Raw genomic sequence first — 24,128 nt, 5'->3', positions numbered from 1 at the left:
TCATTGCCTTGGAAGGAGCACATGGGAATATATTTGTCAGAGTGTTTCGTGACCCTGGCAGCACTGTTTCCAGGGACTATGAACCGCCATGCAATGTCTGTCTGTGTCCATGTATCTGGGATGAGAACCATAGGATGTGAGACAGTTAGCCATATTACGGATGAAGGGGTCTACTCTTCAGAACACCAAGCAGTCCTTATAGTATTTAGTATTTATTTTTAAAGTCACCATTGGCCTCATGGTGAAATCCCTGAGCGGTTTCCTTCCTTTCCGGCAACTGAGTTAGGAAGGACGCCTGTATCTTTGTAGTGACTGGGTGCGCTGATACACCATCCAAAGTGTAATTAGTAACTTCACCATGCTCCAAGAGATATTAAATGTCTGCTTTTTTTTCTACCAATAGGTGCCCTTCTTTGAGAATCTGTGTTTGAAATTCACAGCTCGACTGAGGGACCTTACAGCTAATTGTATGTGTAGAGTAGAGAAGAGGTAGTCATGAAAAAATAATGTTAAACTCTATTATTGAACACAAAGTGAGCCCATGCAACGGTTTACGGTTTATTGATTCAAGACATTTCAGCCTTTAATTTCGAATTCATTTGAAAAAAAAAAAAACATGATTTCACTTTGTCTTTATGGGGTATTGTGGGTAGGCTAGTGACATTTTTTAAAATTAAATTCAGGATGTAACACAACAAAATGTGGAATAAGTCAAGGGGTATGAATACTTTCTGAATCCACTGAAACTAGGTCCAACCATATGGTAGCTATAGCTAGCTAGCAATGTAACTAGATTGTTAGAAAGGTTTTATAAATACTTTATTGTCACCAACAAATATACATTGATTGTACAAAACATTATTAACACCTTCCTAATATTGAGTTTGCACCCCCTTTTCCCCTTAGAACAGCCTTAATTTGTTGGGGGCATGGACTCTACAAGGTGTCGAAAGCCTTCCACAGGGATGCTGTCCCTGTCATGTATTGTCATGTTATGTCTTGTTCCTGTTCTTTCTCTTCACTTCGTTTCCCCCTGCTGGTCGTATTAGGTTACCTTCTCTCCCTTTCCTTCCCCCAGCTGTTCCTCATCTCCTCTAACTACCTCGTTTACTCTCTCCCACCTGTTCCCTTTTTTTCCTCTGATTAGGTCTCTATTTCTCTCTCTGTTTCTGCTTCTGTCTTTGTCAGATTCTCGTTTGCTTCACCCTTGTCCCGTCCTGTCGTAATCTGCCTCTTCATCAGATGCTACGTGTGATCAGGTACCTCTGTCCTCTACAACCCGCGCCTACCCGGAGAGACCAGCAGTCTGTTGCCGCTAACCCTGCTATTCTCCTCTGCTGCTAGAAGGGGACTCTCCTGTAAAGATCAGAGGACTTTATGATTTATTTGTCGCCCTCTCTGCGGGTTGTCTATTTTGTCAACCGATACATCTGAAGAGGATTTATGTCTTCCCTGTGTTTGGACATTAAAAGACTCTGTTTCTGTTAAACCGCTTTTGGGTCCTCACTCACCTGCATAACAGTCCCATGTTGACTCCAATGCTTCCCACAGTTGTGTCAAGTTGGCTGGATGTACTTTGGGTGGTGAACATTTCTTGATACACGCGGGAAACTGTGGAGCATGAAAAATCCAGCAGCGTTGCAGTTCTTGACACTTTCAAACCAGTGCGCCTGGCACTTACTACCATACCCCTTCTAAGGAACTTAAATATTTTGCCTTGTCCATTCACTCTCTGAATGGCACACATGCACAATACATAAAAATCCTTCTTTAACCTGTCGCCTCCCCTTGATCTACAAGGGTTGAAGTGGATTTAATAAGTGACATCAAAATGGGATCATATGTTTCACCTGGATTCACCTGGTCAGTCTAGGTAATGGAAAGAGCAGGTGTTCCTAGTGTTTAGTGTATAGCAGTAGTTTAAAAATTCCAACTCTTCTTGGGGGCGCCACCTATACAAAATATTTGATTGGTTGTAAGTGTCAACTTTTCTCCCCTTTTTTGAGAATTTGGTTCTCCAAATGTACCAAACTGAGATGTGAGTAAACCTGGAGCCGAGGTTATGTTAAAAGTAACAATATGGACTTTAGGAAGACACAATATATTTCACTTGATCTAAAATCCTGTCTCTCTTATATTAGTCAATTAGATTATTACATTATTTTGAACAGTAGTCTTTCTCCGTCTTTAATGTCTATTAAACCCATCATATAAGAACCAAATTAGGCCCACATGACCATTTCCATGACTATTTGCCAAAAGAATATTGATCCTGTTAAACGACTGAGGCTAAAGATGGACAAAGCCCAGGATCAGAGAGGGTCTCAAAATAATCACTCAGCGATCAGCTCATCCCCAAACCTGTCTTTGGCAACTTCACGTGACTTTATGGATATGGAGGCACGGCTCAATGAAAGGCCAAGTGTTTGGATTTAAACACCAAGTCAACACATAATAAATCCTCACCACTAACAACAGCCAATATGACGAAGAAACCCTTACAAAATCTATTATTAACCACCCCAGCCAGACATACTTTTTCTATTTTCTATCCTGGGCCTGGAGAGCCTTATCTGATGAGTGACTTGGTCAATATCCTTCTGATTAGATGAAAACTCAGACGGCCCCTCCAGTAAGCATGGAGTCTCTGTGCGCTCAGTCCATTCATACCTCCATGCGAGCGAAAGAGAGATAGAGGCTCTGCTGCAGTGGAGATGGCGTGGAGTGGTGTGTAGCGGGCATTGAACCCTCAGAGTGGAATTGTTTAACGGGCGGAAGGATGACCATCAGCCTGATGACCAACATAGATGGCCGATAGGATACACAGCTATATGGGGAAGGGCACCCAGTAATCAGATGACGCACAAGATGCCATTCCAAGTGATGGAAATAACCCAGAGATTTCCCCTAAGAAGACAATATTCAAGGTTGACTTCATGTTGTCATTTGTTTTCACTGAAAGGCATGGATTTTCACAGATGGATTATGGTGAACCGACGCATAGCTGTGTCAATGTTCAGAAGCTAAATGTTTCTGTCATCATACCAAGTAACTAACCAATATTGTGTCTCGTCTCACATCAGTTCTACGTCATTTATGAAGAATAGCCTCAAGTTAGAGTCGTTGGTCTGAATCATCACTCAAAGTGGATTTGCCAACAATTCTCTTTGACGACAATGAACATAAACAAAGGAAACAGGCCAGTCGAGTTAAAGCAAGTACAGAGACATGCACGTTAACGCGCACTGTAGCATAAATCATGCATTTATATCAATGGGAGACTTGCACACAAAAATAAGTTCCTTTCTGAAGTTAGAATTTTACCCTGAATAAATACACATTTCTACGCTCCATCTCTTTTTACGTCTCCTCTTACACTTATGTAACCTGGGTTTTAATACGGACATCCTGACTCAGCAACATAATTGAGATAATACCCTACATGGTTATTATTATTACATTGTTATTATACTGCTATTATTCTGTAGACAGTAGACAGACAGATAATTGGATTTATGGCAGTCATTCAATTCAGTGGCTCAAGAAAGAACTCAAGCCTGTTTATCAATGTCATATTGCTAGCTATACAGTATATCACTATAATATTGCTAGCTATACAGTATATCAATATAATATTGCTAGCTATACAGTATATCAATATAATATTGCTAGCTATACAGTATATCTCTATAATATTGCTAGCTGTACAGTATATCAATATAATATTGCTAGCTGTACAGTATATCAATATAATATTGCTAGCTGTACAGTATATCAATATAATATTGCTAGCTGTACAGTATATCAATATAATATTGCTAGCTGTACAGTATATCAATATAATATTGCTAGCTGTACAGTATATCAATATAATATTGCTAGCTATACAGTATATCAATATAATATTGCTAGCTATACAGTATATCAATATAATATTGCTAGCTATACAGTATATCAATATAATATTGCTAGCTGTACAGTATATCAATATAATATTGCTGCTCTGGCCCACCAATGGTGGAACAAACTCCCTCACGACGCCAGGACAGCGGAGTCAATCACCACCTTCCGGAGACACCTGAAACCCCACCTCTTTAAGGAATACCTAGGATAGGATAAAGTAATCCCTCCCCCCCTTAAAAGATTTAGATGCACTACTGTTCCACTGGATGTCATAAGGTGAATGCACCAATTTGTAAGTCGCTCTGGATAAGAGCGTCTGCTAAATGACTTAAATGTAAATGTTAAATGCTAGCTGTACAGTATATCAATATAATATTGCTAGCTATACAGTATATCAATATGATATTGCTAGCTGTACAGTATATCAATATAATATTGCTAGCTATACAGTATATCAATATAATATTGCTAGCTGTACAGTACATCAATATAATATTGCTAGCTATACAGTACATCAATATAATATTACTAGCTGTACAGTACATCAATATAATATTGCTAGCTATACAGTATATCAATATAATATTGCTAGCTGTACAGTATATCAATATAATATTGCTAGCTGTACAGTATATAAATATAATATCGCTAGCTATACAGTATATCAATATAATATTGCTAGCTGTACAGTATATCAATATAATATTGCTAGCTATACAGTATATCAATATAATATTGCTAGCTGTACAGTATATCAATATAATAATGCTAGCTATACAGTATATCAATATGATATTGCTAGCTATACAGTATATCAATATAATATTGCTAGCTGTACAGTATATCAATATAATATTGCTAGCTATACAGTATATATCAATATAATATTGCTAGCTGTACAGTATATCAATATAATATTGCTAGCTGTACAGTATATCAATATAATATTGATAGCTATACAGTATATCAATATAATATTGCTAGCTGTACAGTGTAGCAATATCATATTGCTAGCTGTACAGTATATCAATATAATATTGCTAGCTATACAGTATATCAATATAATATTGCTAGCTGTACAGTATATCGATATTTATGTTGCCTTTATAATACATCTCCATCATACACTGTGAAATCAGAAATTATTGTGTTTCTCGCTGAATACCACATGAAAACTATTTGACCCTGGGTGTTCTTCGGTTCATGTCGGGATATGTGAAAACATCCCAGCAACTGAGGATTGGATGCTTTGATCACCGCACCGGTCCAAGCAGACTTGAATCACTTAAAGAACCACGGTAGACATCTGAGATTTCTGGAGAAGCACTGAATAGAATTGTTTCTGCTCGCTCTGCTCGGTACGTCCAAATCAAGGGTTTGGGCCTCTCTCTTCAGTTTTTTTTGACTGGAGGCCACGAGAGAAGGCCTAGGCAGAAAAACAGGTCAATACCGACTGTTAAAAGCCCATGATTGGATATTTTGTGTGGCCTGACCGTTTAGAAAACTGCATACAATAACATTTTACTGGGTTCATAAACCTCTGGTGGATGTAAGAATGGCCCCTCCATAAACCCCAAAGTGTTAAAGGCGAGGCAGTAAAGCCGAAGCTAAAGGAAAAAGGAGAACGTAGAAGCTGAACTCCACTCTCCACTCTCAGCCAGAACAGTTGACGGTATGCTATGTGATCTTAAGATGATGGTGGAACCATGAGTGCTAAGCGATCATCACTTAGAACAAATGTGTCTATGGAGACAGCCAGTGTCAGTTTACAAGTATGCCCGGGCCCGTGTGAATATGATTGTTTGATTGGTGTTGCATTGCATGGTAATGACTCATTTGATGTTGCATCAACACTGTTAACCAGGCTAACTGGAAGTATTCGTGTGGATAAAGTATCACAGTGTCGTTATACTGGCTGTTGGAATGGATCCACCGTTCCATGCATCACTTGATTTGATTTGGGCCAGTGGTCTCTCATGAAGGACAATATTATGGAAAAACCCAATACCCTCTAAATGAACCGTCTAAGTTACAGTTCAAAGTAGATGTTCAGAGATAATTTTTTTGGGTCATATTTATGAAATATGACTCAATGCAGTATTCTGGATGGATACACAGCCATTTCCACTTTTTTTTCCATTTATTCCCTTTAAAGAAAACAGGTCATTCGGTTCGACCTAGTTCATTGTCACTGTCTCATGTTGTGAGGGGGCTCTCCGTCCTCTTTTTTTGTAACACCTGCTAATCTCTCTTCCTCCCTCCTTCCCTCTAGGTAGAAGTAACAGAAGTTAACACGCACATGTGGAATCTAGCCTCATAGTGGTTGTTGGAGGCCATCCTCTCAGGAGTTGTGGACCAAAATGGGAGGCCCCGCCGGGACCAATATATAACCCAGCATGAGTCATCCTGCTCTGGACCCGGAGGATCTGGTGTCCCCTTTGTGCGGCTGGTTCAGACGGCCTCCGTGCGAGGCGCAATCGTACACCCTCTCTGATCGAGTTCAGATGTTCCACTCGCCAGGGATGGGGAGACAAGGAGCATCAATCACCAACCCGGATGTCCCAGTTTCATGTTCTTCTGAACTACTGGCCCTCTCGGATCTGTTTGGGTTTGCTGGAAGACACTGGCAAAACAATACAATGAATACAATACCACAACGAATCATCTTGTATAAATGTTTAATGTATGTGTGTGCATGCATCTGTATATGAGTGTGTTTTTATGAATACTGAACAAAAATAAACGCAACATGCAACATTTTTTACTGAGTTCATATAAAGAAATCAGTCAATTGAAATACATTCCTTAGACTCTAATACACTGGGAATACAGATATGCATCTGTTGGTTACAGATACCCTAAAAAAGGTAGGGGCTTGGATCAGAAAACCAGTCAGTATCTGGTGTGACCACAATTTGCCTCATGCAGTAGCGGTGCGTGGGTAAAACCACCCGGGAAGCCAATCCAGAAGAAAAGCATTATTAAAACCTATGTGTTGTGATAATTACGTTGTTTTTTCTGTAACCTGCTAGTTCATATGCCTTGACACTGTGATATATAGGCCTAAGGCCGAGAAAATAAGAAGACGCAGTGGCAGAATAAATTCAATCACGCATTTGTTTCATTACAAAACCGAAGAGCCACATCTGTCCGCAAGTCCACAAAACATATTGCATGTAACAAGCAAGGTAATGTCACCGACATTTTCGGACTACTATGTAACTATTGATTTAGAACGACATAGTTACTGCAAGGCACAAAGACAACATGAGCTGCCAGGCCTCCCGAGTGGCGCAGTGGTCTAAGGCACTGCATCGCAATAATAGCTATGCCACTAGAGATTCTAGGTTTGAGTTCAGGCTCTGTTGCAGCCGGGAGACCCATGGGGCGGCACACAATTGGCCCAGTGTTGTCCGGGTTAGGGAAGGGTTTGGCCGGAAGGGATGTCCTTGTCCCATCGCACACTAGCGACTTCTGTGGCTGACCAGGTGCAGTGCACGCTGACACGGTTGCCAGGTGTACAGTGTTTCCTCGGACTGCGGCTGGCTTCTGGGTTAAACGGGCATTGTGTCAAGAAGCAGGTTGGGTTGTGTTTCAGAGGACGCACGGCTCTCGACCTTCGCCTCTCCCGAGTCCATATAGGAGTTGCAATGATGAGACAAGACTGTAACTAAAATAAATGTGGATAATAAAAAATTGAAAACACTATTCCAGCACCATTTCAACTTCAACATCAACGAATCACCTATGCTTAGACTAATACAGTGACAACTAAAATATACCAAAAAACGATTTAGTCCAATCAACGTAAGCTAAATATGATGTGGCTGTCCATGGTAATGATTTCTGTGTGTATGTGAGAGAGAAACGCAAATGTCATCTTCCTCTCTTTCATGTTGCCGAAACGGTCTATGACTCTGTCATACAGTACACACTTTAATATTTGTTGTCCTTGGCCAACTGGTTAAAATACTTGCTCGCTAGCCTAACTTCCTTTCACTGGCAATGATGTGCCAGGCCAGCTGGTTAACATTAGCATACTACATCTAGCTACATGTTGAACTTCCATCCTCTCAAGCCAGGGGCACAATGTATGAATTTATGGTTGGATCAGAATCACTGTTACAATCATTGGCCAGTAGGGAGAATTAAGTAAAACCACAAGTCCAAATCCTTATGTCTATCCATGGCTAATTTAAGAAAGGGACAATTTTAGCTAGCTAGCTAACCATCGGAAAACAACAACACAATGAGATGCAACAATTCAAGTTTATTTAATGACATTTGTCTTGTGATGTGATTGGTCTGAAGCCAAATCCAAATTTGCTTCCCTTCACACCTGAGCTCACTCAGTTTAACTCTACGCAGATTGGCTATTATTTTTTATCAACGGAGGCCAAATACTCGCTGGCTTCCCTTGCATTCAATGTTACGGGAAGCAACAATACCATACTCTTTCTGACCAGACCGCCTCAGATAGATATACTACACATACTGACACAGAGCGGCATGGTTTCGTTCGCTAGGATGCTTTCTCCGGTGTGAAACATTCAGCCTTGCGAATGAAAGGACATTTAAGAAACACAGAAAGACAAAAGATTATATTCATTTTCATGCAGTGCAACACGTCTCCTTCACATAGAGTTGATCAGGCTGTTGATTGTGGCCTGTGGAATGTTGTCCCACTCCTCTTCAATGACTGTGTGAAGTTGTTGGATTTAGCCAGGAACTGGAACACGTTGTCGTACACGTCGATCAAGAGCATCCTAAACATGCTCAATGGGTGACATCTCTGGTGAGTATGCAGGCCATGGAATAACTTTTCCAGCTTCCTGTAATGGTGTACAAATCCTTGTGACATGGGGCCGTGCATTATCATGCTGAAACATGAGGTGATGGTGGCGGATGAATGGCACGACAATGGGCCTCAGGATCTCGTCACGGTATCTCTGTGCATTCAAATTGCCATCGATAAAATGCAATTGGGTTTGTTGCCTGTAGCTTATGACTGCCCGTACCATAACCCCACCGCCACCATGAGGCACTCTGTTACAACGTTGACATCAGCAAACCGCTCGCTCACACATTGCAATACACGATGTCTGCCATCTGCCCAGTACTGTTGAAACCGGGATTCATCCGTGAAGAGCACACTTCTCCAGCGTGCCAGCAGCCATTGTAGTCAGTTACACCGCCAAATTGCAGTCAGGTTAAGTCCATGGTGAGGATGACGAGCACGCAGATGAGCTTCCCTAAGATGGTTTCTGACAGTTTGTGCAGAAATTATTCGGTCTTGCAAACCCACAGTTTCATCAACTGTCCGGGTGGCTGGTCTCAGATCCCGCAGGTAAAGAAGATATACCACACCTGTCAGGTGGATGGATTATCTTGGCAAATGATAAATGCTCACTAACAGGGATGTAAACCAATTTCTGCACAAAATTTGAGAGAAATAAGCTTTTTGTTCATCTGGAACATTTCTGGGATCTTTTATTTCGGCTCATGAAACATGGGACCAACACTTTACATGTTGCGTTTATATTTTTGTTCAGTATATATGGTTGAGGGTGTCGTAAGTCAAATACACACAGGGGAACGACTAAGGAGACAGCATACCCAAAGTGTTGACTGCAGAGCCAAGTGGAGCCGAAAGAATGCATCCATTTGAGTGTGTTTTTCCTATACATGGTTGGGTGTGTCATGAGTCAGATACACATATCATATACAAAGCATGTACTGTATTACTTGAGGAGTAATGTCTGTTGACGTGCAGGGATCGATGCTAACAGAGGCCGTATACTGTACATGTTGTTGATTCATGTGAAGTGGACAGGTCACTGCCCCCAATAGAATGGGTTTCAGAGATAGCACTTATCCCTGTGGATATTCAGAATCACAATACCCGACTGACTCCGCCCTTTGTGTTATTTCATAGCAGTCCAGCCCTTCGTGGGCTGGACTGCTGGACCTGAAGCTCTGTTCAGTTCCAGACCTGTGAGTGGTGCTGACCCCGTGCCTCCCAAAAGTCCCTGGCAGGTGCCAGTAGCTCCCCAACAGAGATCACATGAAAGAGAAGTGGAGCTGTTGAAAGTAAACAAATTAACCATTGGCTTCTTTTTTTTAACGCGGAGCAGGTTTGCATGCATTTTGTTTTTTTGGAAGCATAACCGTCCTGGATATAAAGAGCATGTGGTATGTGTTTGAAGTGATATCCATTAGACCAATACGGCGCTGGGTTTAGAAAGAAATACCTGCAGAGTGCCTGGAATCTGTTAGTCCAGGAGTTCACAGGAGAAATCATTTAAAGAGGTATTTATTTTTGTCTGTAAAATGAAGTGCCGCCCGCAATACTTAGTTATACGGTACTTATCTGAGGTAGTCTGAAGCTACTCAGACATCAACCACAGTAGCCCTGCTAAGTTTTCTATGTATGTGTTTGTTTTCCAATGAAATCCAATCGTGTCCACAGTTCAAGTCCGTGTAATAACAATGCCATGTGCGGTAGACTGAAGATCTACTGTATGTTGTCCTCTGTGTTTCCTCCACTGTAATGATTAGACCCAGTGACTGGATCAAAACACATGAAATTCACCCGATCCTATGGACTGATGGGACGATTTGCTTTGCTAATTTCCTGTCGAAAGACAAGACCGTGCAATGCATACCTACGTTCTCTTTCTCCATTTCTCTCCTATACATCTGGAAACACACATATATATTTATTGCTCTCATAAGACGTTGTCTCAGTTGTATAGCTGTTACAGTGCAGGGGGAGAGAGACCGTGAGGGGGAAAAAGTGAGGGCGAGAGAGAATGAGAGAAAGAGTCGGCCTAGACAAATTCAGTGGAAAAGGTCAGAGATATTCAAGACCGAGACAGAAACACAGGTACAGTATGTGATGTATCTAGAATAAGCACATGTTTTCCCAGCCTTCCCATTCTTTCTCCTGCATGTTATCGTGCGGAGTGCGGACGGCCATGTGTCCTGAGTTTCACGCTCTCCCAGACTCCCGCCAACCCCTAATGACCCCCTTCCGACCCCCCTGGACCCCCATCGCTCACTGCTGTCCTGAGACCTGTCCGCTGGTCCTCTCGGCCCTAATGAGCCTCTTTAGCAACCCGGCACCTTTCACGTCGAGCCAAGCGCTCTCCAGGAGATAAATCGGACACAGAAACCATATACACATTCCCACAGATTCCTCAACCAGAGGGCAGTTAATAGACGCCACCCCCATTGCTGAAAACCTCCTTTCCCCACGCCCAGAAACATTGACAGTCATAAGGAGATTTCAGAAATGTGCACATTTTGAGATGAATATACAGTGGGATCTATGACCTGCTGGGATCAGTATGGGTACTGACCACTGCATGGGAACAGTCATAACATTTTTCCATAAGCAAGAGAAAACACCATAGAATCTAAAGGCCAGATAGAACATACCAAAAAACATAATAATGTTTAAAAGTATACGGTTCTAAGAGCATTGGATTTGTCGAAATGTGTGAACAACTCAACCCAAAAGTGGAATCCTGTCAATCATGCTCTGTTTTTGATGTTATTGAGCCATCACATTTATTGGAAAACCATGAGAGGGGCTTATTTGGAGACAGAGGACTCGTGTTAATCCCAATTTCACGATGTGGTTCAGGACGTGACTCTAGCACGTTTTCGACCTGACTGGGCTCCACAGATGAGCTCCTCTAGTAGGCGCTCCACTGGGCCCCGCTCCACAGATATCTAAATATATACCCACCAAGCATTCATCCATCAGAAAGCCTTGGCTCTCCACTTCACTGGCTGACATGTGAGTGACAGCGCCCCCTGCCCCCAGGACTTCAAAGCAGGCAAGGATGAGGGCCTCCCGGGTGGCGCAGTGGTTAAGGGCGCTGTACTGCAGCGCCAGCTGTGCCATCAGAGTCCCTGGGTTCGCGCCCAGGCTCTGTCGTAACCAGCCGCGACCGGGAGGTCCGTGGGGCCTAACCCCGGGTTAGGGAGGGCTTGGTCGGTAGGGGTGTCCTTGTCTCATCGCGCACCAGCGACTCCTGTGGGGGGCTGGGCGCAGTGTGCGCTAACCAAGGTGGCCAGGTGCACGGTGTTTCCTCCGGCGCATTGGTGCGGCTGGCTTCCGGGTTGGATGCGCACTGTGTTAAGAAGCAGTGCGGCTTGGTTGGGTTGTGTATCGGAGGACGCATGACTTTCAACCTTCGTCTCTCCCGAGCCCGTACGGGAGTTGTAGCGATGAGACAAGATAGTAGCTACTACAACAATTGGATACCACGAAATTGGGGAGAAAAAGGGGTAAAAATTAAAATTAAAATTAAAAAAGCAGGCAAGGATGCAGAGAGAGCGGGCTATCACGCCAGGAAGAGCTGTTGGGAGCATGCCATGAATGATTGGAAACTGTCAGGGACATATCACACCATCTCCTCTCCTCCACCGCTTATCGAGTACACTATCTCTCCTCATCCTCACCTTGTTCTGTTGTTCACACTGTAGATAGAGAGAGAGAGAGAGAGAGGGAAAACAGAGAGAACCTTCAAGAGGCCCAGTAATTCTAACCCTGTAGTGTCCCACTGCATGAACATGCAGGGCTTCCATTGTAGCTCGAAGGTCAGGTCACAGGGTCGTTGACATGGGCAGGGGAGTTGGTGGTGGATATGACGTTAATGTCTGTTCTGGACTACACCGAATAGCCTTGGTCTCTTAGACGCTGGAGGGGATGCGTCACCGGGGAGAGTTAAGTGTTAACATAAAATATGCCAAAAATGCCAAGCCTTGATCTGTCAGTGTGAAAAATGGCCGACCTGTCTGCGGGACGGTGTGGTTTATGGAGGCTGTCTCATTAATCTCCTGTGACTGATTCCCAGGCAGTCAGCTGTCAGAGATCAGGCTGTTCACCACTCTTATATCCAAACCCAATACACATGTACCAGGGCTGGGCTCTTCCAGGGGAGAGGGGAGAAGGAGAAATGAGAAGGAGAAAGGGGAGAAGGGGAAGGGGAGAAAGGATAGGGGAGAAGGGGAAGTTGAGGCTTGCCTTTACTGTGCACCCACTCTCCATTTCTGCCTCTCTACCTCTCTCACCAACTAACCCCCACCAAAAATACTTTGGCATCCACATACTCCCTTGAAATAAAAAAAGAAGGGCCCATATGGAGCTCACTTGAGATGCAGATTTGAACACACTAGTTCTCCCAACTTTCTGTTTTCTAAAGTTTGTACTGTGATTCGAATGTGAGAGGTCAAAGCATTTTGACTTCTTTGGGTCAAAACTATGTGGATTATACGTAAAGGTAACATATAAACTCCTGGGTTCAACGTGATAAGTCCTTGATAATACTCCATGAGAGGAGCAAAACTAAATACTAAGAACCTCAACTGTGGTGACGCACAACGGAAAAGCAAGCAGTAATGATCTCAGAGTATTTCATTGTTTTGGTTTTAATCTCCCTCCTCTGCCCCTCATCCGCCCCCAGAAAAATAGCTCAAAATTGGGGTTTGAGGAAACTGGGTCCATCCACAACATTTTGAATTAGCATTCAGGATCACTTGTCACAGGAAAAAGCTCCAAAATGTACACACCAAATGGACAAATAAATAAAGCTACAATAAAGTGCCAAACTCTTGTGTGAGAAAAGTTGGCCACGTTTCCCCATTTGACTTTAACAGTTAAAGGCATACTGCGAGGTTCTGGCATTAAAAAGGGTTTTCTGCTTGCAGTATGAAGTAAGTTAGCGGTAGTTTCGCGAGCCATTTCTACCTAGCATTAGTGTTGTCACGTCTGCTCCCGCTCCCCCTCTCTGGCACTCAAGGTCGTCAGGCTGCTCATCATTACGTACACCTGTCACCATCATTACGCACACCTGTCACCATCGTTACGCACACCAGCACTTCATCGGACTCACCTGGACTCACGTCATTAATTGCCTCCCCTATATCTGTCACTTCCTCAGTTTAATTCCCGTGTCTGCATTGATGTTATTTTGTTTCTCTGGTCCAGACGCTGTTCTTGTTTAGTTTCATGTCTATTTATTATTAAATCCACACCTTGTATTTGCTTCCCGTCTCCCAGCGTCTGTAGTTATGGAACCGTTACAAGCGTGTCACGATCGTCGTAATGAGTGGACCAAGGTGCATCGTGATAGGCGTACATTTTCATTTAATAAATGAACACCGAACAAAAACAACAAAATACCAAACAAAACGTGAAGATACTGGTGTGCACAAATGCAACTTACTGTAGACAAGATCCCACAAATCACAATGGGTAAAATGGCTACCTAAACATGATCCCCAATCAGAGACAACGATAAACAGCTGTCTCTGATTGGGAACCACACCAGGCCAACATAAACCATGAATCACCTAGATGACCCACCCTAGTCACTATCACGCCCCAACCAACATAGAGAATAAACAGCTCTCTATGGTCAGGGCGTGACAAAGCGTAATGACTGGAAGTCTACAGGTAAGAGTAACAATGCTATTGCTAACTTCCTTCATACTGCACGCAGAGACATTCCAACCTCTACGGGATCGGTGTCCCTAAGCTGGGATGGTTGTTGCTAACGTGCGCAAATGTGACTAGAATGATGTTGCAAACAACAGCCAACTTTATGGGACATAGACATATCTTATATGGGCAGAAAGCTTATATTCTTGTTAATGTAACTGTAGTGTCCAATTTACAGTAGCTATTACAGTGAAAAAAAGTGCAGGAAAGTGCACAACAACAAAACACTTTTAGCACGGCAACTGGTTTGACACATTCATCTCTGAAGGTAAATAATGTACTTACATTCAGTAACCTTGCTCTGATTTGTCAGCATGAGGGTCCCAGAGATAAAATGTAGCATATTTTTGTTTTATAAAATCTATTTTTATATTGTAGGAACTGGATTCTACAGTTTGTCATCTAGTAGACAAAATCTAAATTACACCTAGACTCCTATCTGAATGTATGGCCTTTCTCTTCCATTTAAAAGATGATGGAACAAAAAAATATTTGTATTATCTTTTACCAGATCTAATGTGTTATATTCTCCTACATTAATTTCACATTTATACAAACATCAAAGTGTTTCCTTTCAAATCGTATCAAGAATATGCATATCCTTGCTTTAGGTCCTGAGCTACAGGCAGTTCGATTGGGTATGTTATTTTAGGCAGAAATTGGAATAAAGGGTCCGATCCTTTTAAATTCCAGAATCTCACAGTCTCTCTTTAAGAGTGACACTACAGTGTTTCCTCGTGTGCAAGGGCTTAGGAGACAGGGGGACATGTCCCTCCCAAATAATAATAATTTTTAAGACTTTTATTTTGAAAAACAAGTTGCCAGATTCCCTGAGGTACTTTTCCCTGCCCCTACTGACTGCTTCAATCGAACTCTCGGTTGTTACAAGCATTGTGGCAGTGTGTGAGTGAGAGAAAATGCACTGTACAGCACCATCATCAGTACTCACTGCACTGGGGAAAGTAATTGTTGTTGGCAACAATGAAGTAAGTTTAAGTACAAAGTGTATGAATGTGAATAAACTTTGATATGCTAGAAAGTACGTGAGCAGCTCTATGCTTTCTCCTGGCTAGTAGCTAGTTAGTTTTACGTTTACAGTTGAGTCGTTTTTATCTGTGTCAGGTTTTTATCTCTGGCTCATGCTGGGTGGGTAGTTCTGGCTGTGTGAAAACTGATAGTGAACGTACCAGCAGTCAAGAAGAGAACAAAAAGAGCTCATAATAGTTTTTTTTTCAAATGAGTGCAAAGAACTGTAAGTAGGGTACTTTGCAACTGCCTGCACACCACCCCTGCCAAACTAGATGGCAAATGTTTGTGCTTTCAGCTTAAACGTCTTTAATTTCATCACAGTGATTATGGGTCATGGCGGTGTGTTCCATGTGTTAAGACTTTGTTTGGTGCTACCATGATCATGGCAAGAGAGTGACAGCCATGAACAGACAGACAGGGAGCGCGGGAGAGAGGGAGAGAGGGAGCGAGGGAGAGAGGGAGAGAGGGAGCGAGGGAGAGAGGGAGCGAGGGAGAGAGGGAGAGAGGGAGAGAGGGAGAGACCACAAAGCAAAAGGTGTGCTCATGAGAAGTGTCTCTCTCCAAAAGCTCATAGAGTTCATAGACTGACGATCTGTCATAATATATAATCTCTGAAATATTAGCAGTGTTAACTCCATACAGGAGAAAGGCAGCCAGTATATTTTATTTTTGATTGATGTGTAGTGGAGATTGATTCATTTCAGTTTGACCTTTCATGCATTTTTTTTTTATGTGTAATAACTTGTTGGAAATATTAAGTTACGTTTCAAGCCATACAGTATGTACATCAGCAGTAGTAACAACCTGACATAGCGGAAGTTTAGAAAAATACTATCAGTAGCAGAGAAAGGACACAATGGTTGTTTAATTGAAAATATACACATTAACAGTCACACTGGTATTCAGTACAGTATGAATGGCCCTAAGACTGATTGGACTGTACCAGAGAAAGTGCCCTCTGCCATGTCCCCCTTAGCCTTGTAAATTTGCAGATTTTTGTCTGTATCCTTTTCTCAAAAATTAGCATTGAAAACCAGTAGCAAAATGTGCCCCACCCCCTCCGAAATGAGCTCAATAGCCTGGGGCGAGAGGGAAAATGACTGGACCATGCAGAATTGGATACCTTTAAGGAGAACTCAATCTCCTCGTCAGATTCATTGTGGTGACATTGAAGCTCCACTGGATGTGCTGAATGCGCAGCTTCCCCAACCAGAGAGGTTTCAGTCGTGTAATATTATCTCAAGGCCGCGTGATGATATCGCTTAAAAATATGACATTGAATAAAAAAATTCTATGACTCATTGCCACCTATGCTTTGAATCATAGTTAATGATTGCTTAAAGGGAAGGAATTGCCACCACAGTAAATGTGAGGCATTATACATCAATGCTTTGATTTTGCTAATTGTATTTCAATGTTCCATGTTTCACCCATATGTACCCCTTGTGAAAAGAATACACACATCAATTCAAGCTGATGAGAATCCTATAATATAACATATTCTAAAATACACAGTCCCCTCAAACGTCTCGCAAACAAGTATTGAAGGCCAACTCAAGAATTATATTCTAATAACTCAGCTGCATACTTGCATAGCATCCACTTGTTTTTTTTTATTTTTTATTTCTGTTCATTTCAACTCCATTTAACAAGTATCATTAGTGCCACTAAGAATATCCCTGGATAGATATTTTGTAGTGTCTGTGTATGATTAGTATTCGTAATGTGAGTCTACAGAGTCTGGTTGAACACAATTGTGTCTATAAAAGGGTGCCATTGATAATGACTTTGAATGCTTTTTATATTCATTTTCTGGCCAATGATTTAAAGTGTTCATTTAGTTGAGGACCCAACTCATAAAATAAGTTCTTTCATTTAATTTTTTTAATGCCTTTCTATTATTGGCTCAGCATATGGCTAACCTTTCTTTTTGGACCGGCTATATCATTTTTCTCTCTATAAATATGTTATTTTTCTCCCCTTATATTTCCCATGACCAAAATATCCTTTCCACAGACAGAACATTCTCGATCAGCAGTTCATAAAAAGTAATTGGAAATAGGAGGGAAAAGGGAAAAATATTTTGTCAAGACAACATATGCATAAAAGATTTTGCACACCCAGTCGGCACACCCACAGACAACCAATCAAATCAAATCGAATTGTATTTTTCACATGCGACGAATACAACAGGTGTAACAGGTGTACAACCTTACCATGAAATGCTTACTTAGAAGCCCTTAACCAACAATGCCGTTTTAAGAAAATAGAGTTAAGAAAATATTCACTAAATAAACTAAAGTAAAAAAATTTAAAGTTACACAATAAAATACAATGAGACTATATCAAATAAAATTGTATTTGTCACATGCTTAGAATACAACAGGACCTACCGTGAAATAATTACTTACAAGCTCTTAACCAACAATGCAGTTCAAGAAATAGAGTTAAGAAAATATTTACTAAATAAATTAAAGTAAAATTAAAAGTAATATTAAAATTAAATTAATCAAAAAGTAACACAAGAAAATACGTAACAATAACGAGGCCATATGCAGGGGTAGAAGGTGTTAAGGAGGAAGGTGTGAGCCCTGACCAGCCTTTCAGAGCACTTCATGGCTACCGACGTGAGTGCTACGGGGCGGTACTGATTTAGGCAGATTACCTTCACTTTCTTGGGCACAGGAACTATGGTGGTCTGCTTGAAACATGTAGGTTTTACAGACTCGGTCAGGGAAAGGTTGAAAATGTCAGTGAAGACACTTGCCAGTTGATCCGAGCATTCTCTGAGTACACGTTCTGGTAATCCGTCTGGCCCCGCGGTCTTGTGAATGTTGACCTGTTTAAAGGTCTTGCTCACATTGGCTACGGTGAGCGAGATCACACAGTCGTCCGGAACAACTGCTTCTCTCATGCATGCTTCAGTGTTGCTTGCCTCGAAGTGAGCATAAAAGGAATTTAGCCCATCTGGTAGGCTCGTGTATCTGGGCAGCTGGACAAAAATAGTATGATTGAAGTTTTAGAGTAGTATGAGTGTGTTTATGATAAGAACAAACTTCTTAAATAATATACCATCAGTCAACATATCGTAAGTTAAGAGCCAATGTGACAACTAGCACATCTTAAACTAAATAAATCTTATTTCCAGTCATAAGACGCTAGACAACAACAAGCTGTGGAGTTTCCATGTGCAGCCTAATAATTAGGGCCCTTTGCTTTCATTAGTAATAGCAGCATCAGCCTGCCTCCAGTGCATAATTCTAGTCAAGGAATGAAGAGAAGAGTCCCTGCTACTGTCTCGGAGATAGAGACTGAGTGGAACCCATCACTATCACCTTGACTTTCCTCACAAACAGATGGTTAGCATTTGCCGCCTGCCAAGTTTCCTGGGAGGAGGATGTGCGTGTGCGTTTGGATGTGTGCGGGTACGCATGTATATGCACACCCATGCGTACACACACAGCACTAACAACACTTTTAAAATAATCTCCCATCTCAACACTCGCCGCTCGGCTATTCATCTTGTCAGCCCAAAAAATAAATATGATTGTATGTCACCTCAATCAGAGTAGCTCATCCTCTCTCAGAAGCAGAGAGCGAGAAAGGAATGTTAGTTGCTACTTTATATATATTCCCTGCCAAATATGTATCCAACAGAATATGTCTGGCAACCTCAGCATGCCAAACAGTAACAGAGTGAATCAATTGCACACTATCACTGACTGAGTGGGGGAATTCATCACAGTCGAAGCGACCAACCGCTCTGTCATCCCAAGCTCTCCACAGTTTGTACAGTTAGCGCAGCAGATCGTCAGTCTGGATCTTCAATTTCAACCGATAAACAAATCACACAGAAGAGGAGCGAGTCCGTCTGCTCAGACGAGATCTTTGGGGTTTGTCTTAAACCCTTCCATGTTTCCCAATTATCATTGTTGGGAATAAGCTGTGGCCAATTACCCCTACAGACTGTGGAGGAGTTTGAATCTTTTCCGTGAGGCGAGGCCTAACCAGACTACTGATAAGTCAAACCATGCGTGTCCACAGATCCTCACGTGGCCCATGTGGACGCCATCAATAACGCTGTTGTTGGTTCTAGAGATTAGAAAAAAAAGAAGAAACATGTTATTGTAATGGATACAACAATACTCACATTTCCAGGGATGGGGGTTGGAGGTTACTTCGGTGTGCTATTGGTGCCAAAAAAAAGAGGTTAAAAAGATGATAAAGAAAAGCAGGAAAAGACTGAGTCATGATGGGATGCAGGCAGGAGAGGCCTGCGACGTGTGGGTCCTGATTACATCTGTCCCGATGAAATCACAACCCCGGGGAGGAAGTGTTCACATCAAAGGAGAAATTGGGGAAATATGGAGAAGAATACCTGTCATGTCCCATTGTTGCCGTAAGGAATGAGGTCTGGCACACAGCCCTTGGAACTCCTTTGACTTAAGCATTGGTGAAGCAGTTAAAGATATGTTACCCATACCTACCTACCTGGCTATGTTGTGTTGTGTTCTGTTGTGAGTTTAAACACTGACAAGGTGTCTGAAACACAAAACACCCGCCATGTTGGCGAGCAAACGTAACGGCTTGAGGACGCCACTCATAAAAGGGTTGTAGGTTTCAGAAACCTCTCTCTCCATCCCCAACTCTCTTGACTTTGCCATCCCCCAGTCTTTCTCTCATATCCAGCTCCGGGTACAAAATATCCCTGTGGTTGCCAGCAACATCCACCCAGGAAGCACAATCAGTAGCCGATCCTGCTTTTTCCTTCTTTTTTTGTAATTAGGTCTTTGGCCTTTTGTGGGGTAAGCCGCATGCCTTCTGGCCGAGAAGACGCTCTGAGAGGGGATTTGTGGTCTGTGAAGCCTGGGCTGGAAAGAGCAACTGTCTACTGAAGCCAGCAGCCTGCCCCTCTCTCTCTCTCTCTCTCTCTCTCTCTCTCTATCTCTAATTCGACACATGCCATGTGCTGTGACGGAGTGTGCAGACAGGATGCTACTCGGGGACGGCATGTGGATTGCCAACCCATCACCACGGCCATGTGGAGCCCGACGCAGGGCCCAGCGACCAGACCAGAGCAGAGCAGAGACAGGCCTTTAGAGGCCACAGAAGATCTCCTGGCTGGAAGGAGATGGCAGCAGTCTGGAGCCTCATGGTCAAGTGGCCTGGGAGATGAGCTGCATTCAGAGCCAGTCTCATTTCCCAATGCAAAGCTCACAGTATCTCAGAAATGACCACACCCACGCACACAGAGATATACACGCACACTCACACACACACACACACACACACTGGCAGTGAGTTGTCCTTTTGCTTTGAGATAACTATTTCCGAGCATCATTGCCCTTTGAGAGTAAACTCAGTTTGTTCAGAATCTGTGAATTGGCTGGGTTCTGAAAGGAGACATTGTGCAGCAACAGAGAAAGGTTAGCATTTTGGAATTTGCCAATTGACCTCAGTTTCATTTTTGCAATGTTGCCATTTTCTTATGCAATAGCGATCTCTTCTTTTCCAATGTGGAAAGTTATGTGATACCTATCTTTAATACCGAAAATAACCATATTCGTTACTAATGTCAAAACGCTGCGGTGTGGCAGAGATTCCGTCTCAACTAGTTGAATGAGAAATTTACTCAATTCTAAACCCAACTCTCTGTTTTTCATGGCATGAAACTGGAGGGTCACTGGTTTTCTGTCAAATAAATTTCACCCTGAAAAACAAAGTTACTTGAAATCACAATAAGTTTACTGGTGACTTTTCAAGTATATCTGTGTGTAAACAGATCTGCATAAATGGGGGTGAATTTATTGCGGTGGAGTTAATATTCATAGATTCATGGCTCAGAAAACAGATTAAAAGAAGTTCTTTTTGTCGAGTTTTCTCTGGAGCAACATGCTGATCTTCTATGCTCTTTTCAAAGGGGGTTTAAGCCCTTTTGTGCAGGTAACAGGAATCTGAACACATCAGTAGACCAGGACCTCAAGATCACATACTGTTTTTGATCCTCGTGATGGGCTTGATTTAGACACGCAAGCCTGTGGAATCTTGGTCCGTACTGATAAATCCTTGAATAGCTTTACAGGGAAAAAGTCATTCTTGAATTGCGGTGGCATTTGGGCATGTTTTGTATTTATTTAAATGTATTTGGATACATCTTCTGTCTCATTCTAAACTATTACCTTAATGACTTTACATAACATGTACCAGAATGATAACACTGTGCCACCAATAGGAGTAGTAACACTAAAGACGGTAACACCAATGACAAATTTGAGGTAATTGAGGATTTCCTAAAGTGATATGATGAATCATTTTGCTCACATTTAAATATAGTAACACCAATGACACTTCTTATTTCGACACCATCTGCATCTGTGGGCATGTGTGTTTCTGGCAGACGAGCCACTGACATCTCTCTACTTTGTGTCAGGTGTTATTTGAGCAATCCGTAATCGTTGGTCCCGGGGGTCTCCGTTCCGAACCAAACACTTTCATCACCCCCACCCCCCAAAACAGAAAGAGACGGATGGGCTCCCCGTTCCCCCGTCTACCCACTCCACTCCCTCACCTTGTGAAACTTCTCTCCAGTCCGCACAATGGATGGGGCTTCCACACCCTCGCCCGGCCCTCGCCCTAGTGTCAATACCTTCCACTGCGCCGCATGACAGATGGTTCACGCAAAGCTACTCGAGAACATCCACTCATACTCATAGTTCACATTAATGATGACATATTCATTGTTTTCTTCTCTCCAAGCCTGGCAGAAATATAATTTACTGTATGGATATCTTTGGTTCAAAAAAACAAAAAAAAAACATGCATAGCATGGTTCAGGATTTTCTTTCTGGAGGTCTTCCAATCGTGTCTCTAGCTCCCAATCAAGATGTCCAATCCGTGGCTAGCGGAATTCACATATCATCCCGATCTTGACTGATGTTCTGGCGAAGACGGCTAAGTCACAGTGTAAGCTCATCACAGAGCCTTATCCACTTCAGCTGACCTGACCACCGTGGAGCCTGGATCCAATACAGCCTCTAGACACTAGCAAGCCCTCTTCAGGCTAATCTCTTTGGGAATAAGGGATTACAGGCAACACTAATGGCTAATCCACTGCACTTTGTAACCCACTGAGCCGAGCCAACAGTTTAGGGGAGGCTGGGTTTCCCTTCCTGCTGCTGGTCTGTCTGGGAATCTTCACACTGCTGTGTGTGTGTGGTGCACAGCAGTGGACTGAAGCTGACTACATGTAGAGTACAAAAAAGCTAAATCAGAACAGGACTATAAGGCTGAGTTTACACAGCCAGACCAATTCCGATCTTTTTCTACTAAGACAGTTGCATATACAATACTTGCCACGTGCACGTGCTAGTAGGAACTAGGAAACTCGTACATTTCCGACTTGCTACCTGGTTGTAGTTGTACACGTTCAAGTTGGAAATGTCAGTTTCCTAGTTCCTACTAGCACATGAACTTGGCAACAGGCCTGGTGGAGGTGCATTTATACGTGATTAGGTGTTTTCTTTTTGCGTCATGTTATTTCGATCTTTTGACAGACATTAATTAGACCCTTTCCATATCCATAGGTCTGTAATTGATCACGATCCTTACATATAAGTTGGTTACCAAGATAGGCTATCACTTGTATTATAACGTGTAGGAAAGAACTTCTGATGAAAGAGTGTAACCTTGCATTCTCATAACTTAATATTCTCTAAACTTCTTCCTTGAACTCCCAGAGGTTCTCTAAGTTCTACCTTCAGACTACAGATGGCACTATTGCATCAGTCACTATTGGACAGTGTCTATATGTCAGTGCCTTGAACTGATCATTCACACATCACTATGATTGACAATGAGCCTTTATAGACCATTTACAGGCATTTAATTACCCTCACCACAAGAACAGGACTAGTTGCATGGGTCGGCAAGTAAATGACATCCTCTCTCAAATTAAACATCCCTTATAGCTCTTCAAAAGGTGTCATTTACCTTCAGCGAATCCTGTAAAAGTGACCACTATCAGTTTATGCTCAGAAAAAGTCCCTTGGCTTTCATTGGTTCTGACAGATTGGTGTGCAAAAGCAGACACATCATACACTGACCAGGGTATTAAAAACTGGGGGGAAAAATGGCTTTCTCCACATCGGCATAGAGCTCCGCGACCTCTTTAAATCCCAAAGCTGTCCAAAAAAAGGCCATAAACTCAACGCTCAACTTTTCCATCAGTCTGCGAGTGAAATGAGACAATTGCTGCGACTTAATAAACAAAAAGCGATCGAAGTACCAGCTGACCCTGCACGGGTGAGTGAGGAACAAGACATTCATTTGGACCAGCCCGGATCCGGCAATCACAAATGAGTGTGGTATAGGAAACCAGACCTCCTTTTCACGGCATTAATATCTATTTTTACCCCCTCCGTTATAAACGTTCCCAGTGGTGTAAAGTACTTAAGTAAAAAATACTTTTAAGTACCACTTATGTAGTTTTTTTTAGGTATCTGTACTATACTATTTACATTTACTCCACTACATTCCTAAAGAAAACAATGTACTTTTTACTCCTTACATTTCCCGACACCCAAAAGTACTCATTACATGCTTATTAGCAGGACAGGAAAATTGTCTAATTCACACTTATCAAGAGAACATTCCTGGTCATCCCTACTGCTTCTGATCTGGCACT

At 42.3% G+C, this 24,128-nt stretch overlaps 1 long non-coding RNA gene across 1 annotated transcript; it reads right to left on the bottom strand.

The window, feature by feature from the left end:
* Window positions 1–17,786: 17,786 nt before the first annotated feature.
* Window positions 17,787–22,451, bottom strand: LOC135564938 (uncharacterized). Its single transcript, XR_010461292.1, has 2 exons — window positions 22,014–22,451; window positions 17,787–19,537 (listed from the first exon to the last, which is right to left on the bottom strand). It is a non-coding gene; the product is annotated as an uncharacterized LOC135564938 (long non-coding RNA).
* Between the last annotated feature and the right edge of the window lie 1,677 nt (window positions 22,452–24,128).

Source organism: Oncorhynchus nerka, linkage group LG3 (assembly GCF_034236695.1).
Source record: "Oncorhynchus nerka isolate Pitt River linkage group LG3, Oner_Uvic_2.0, whole genome shotgun sequence".
Lineage (NCBI taxonomy): Eukaryota > Metazoa > Chordata > Actinopteri > Salmoniformes > Salmonidae > Oncorhynchus > Oncorhynchus nerka.
The sequence above is the reverse complement of the archived record's forward strand: the minus strand, read 5'-3'. Positions and strand labels throughout refer to the sequence as shown.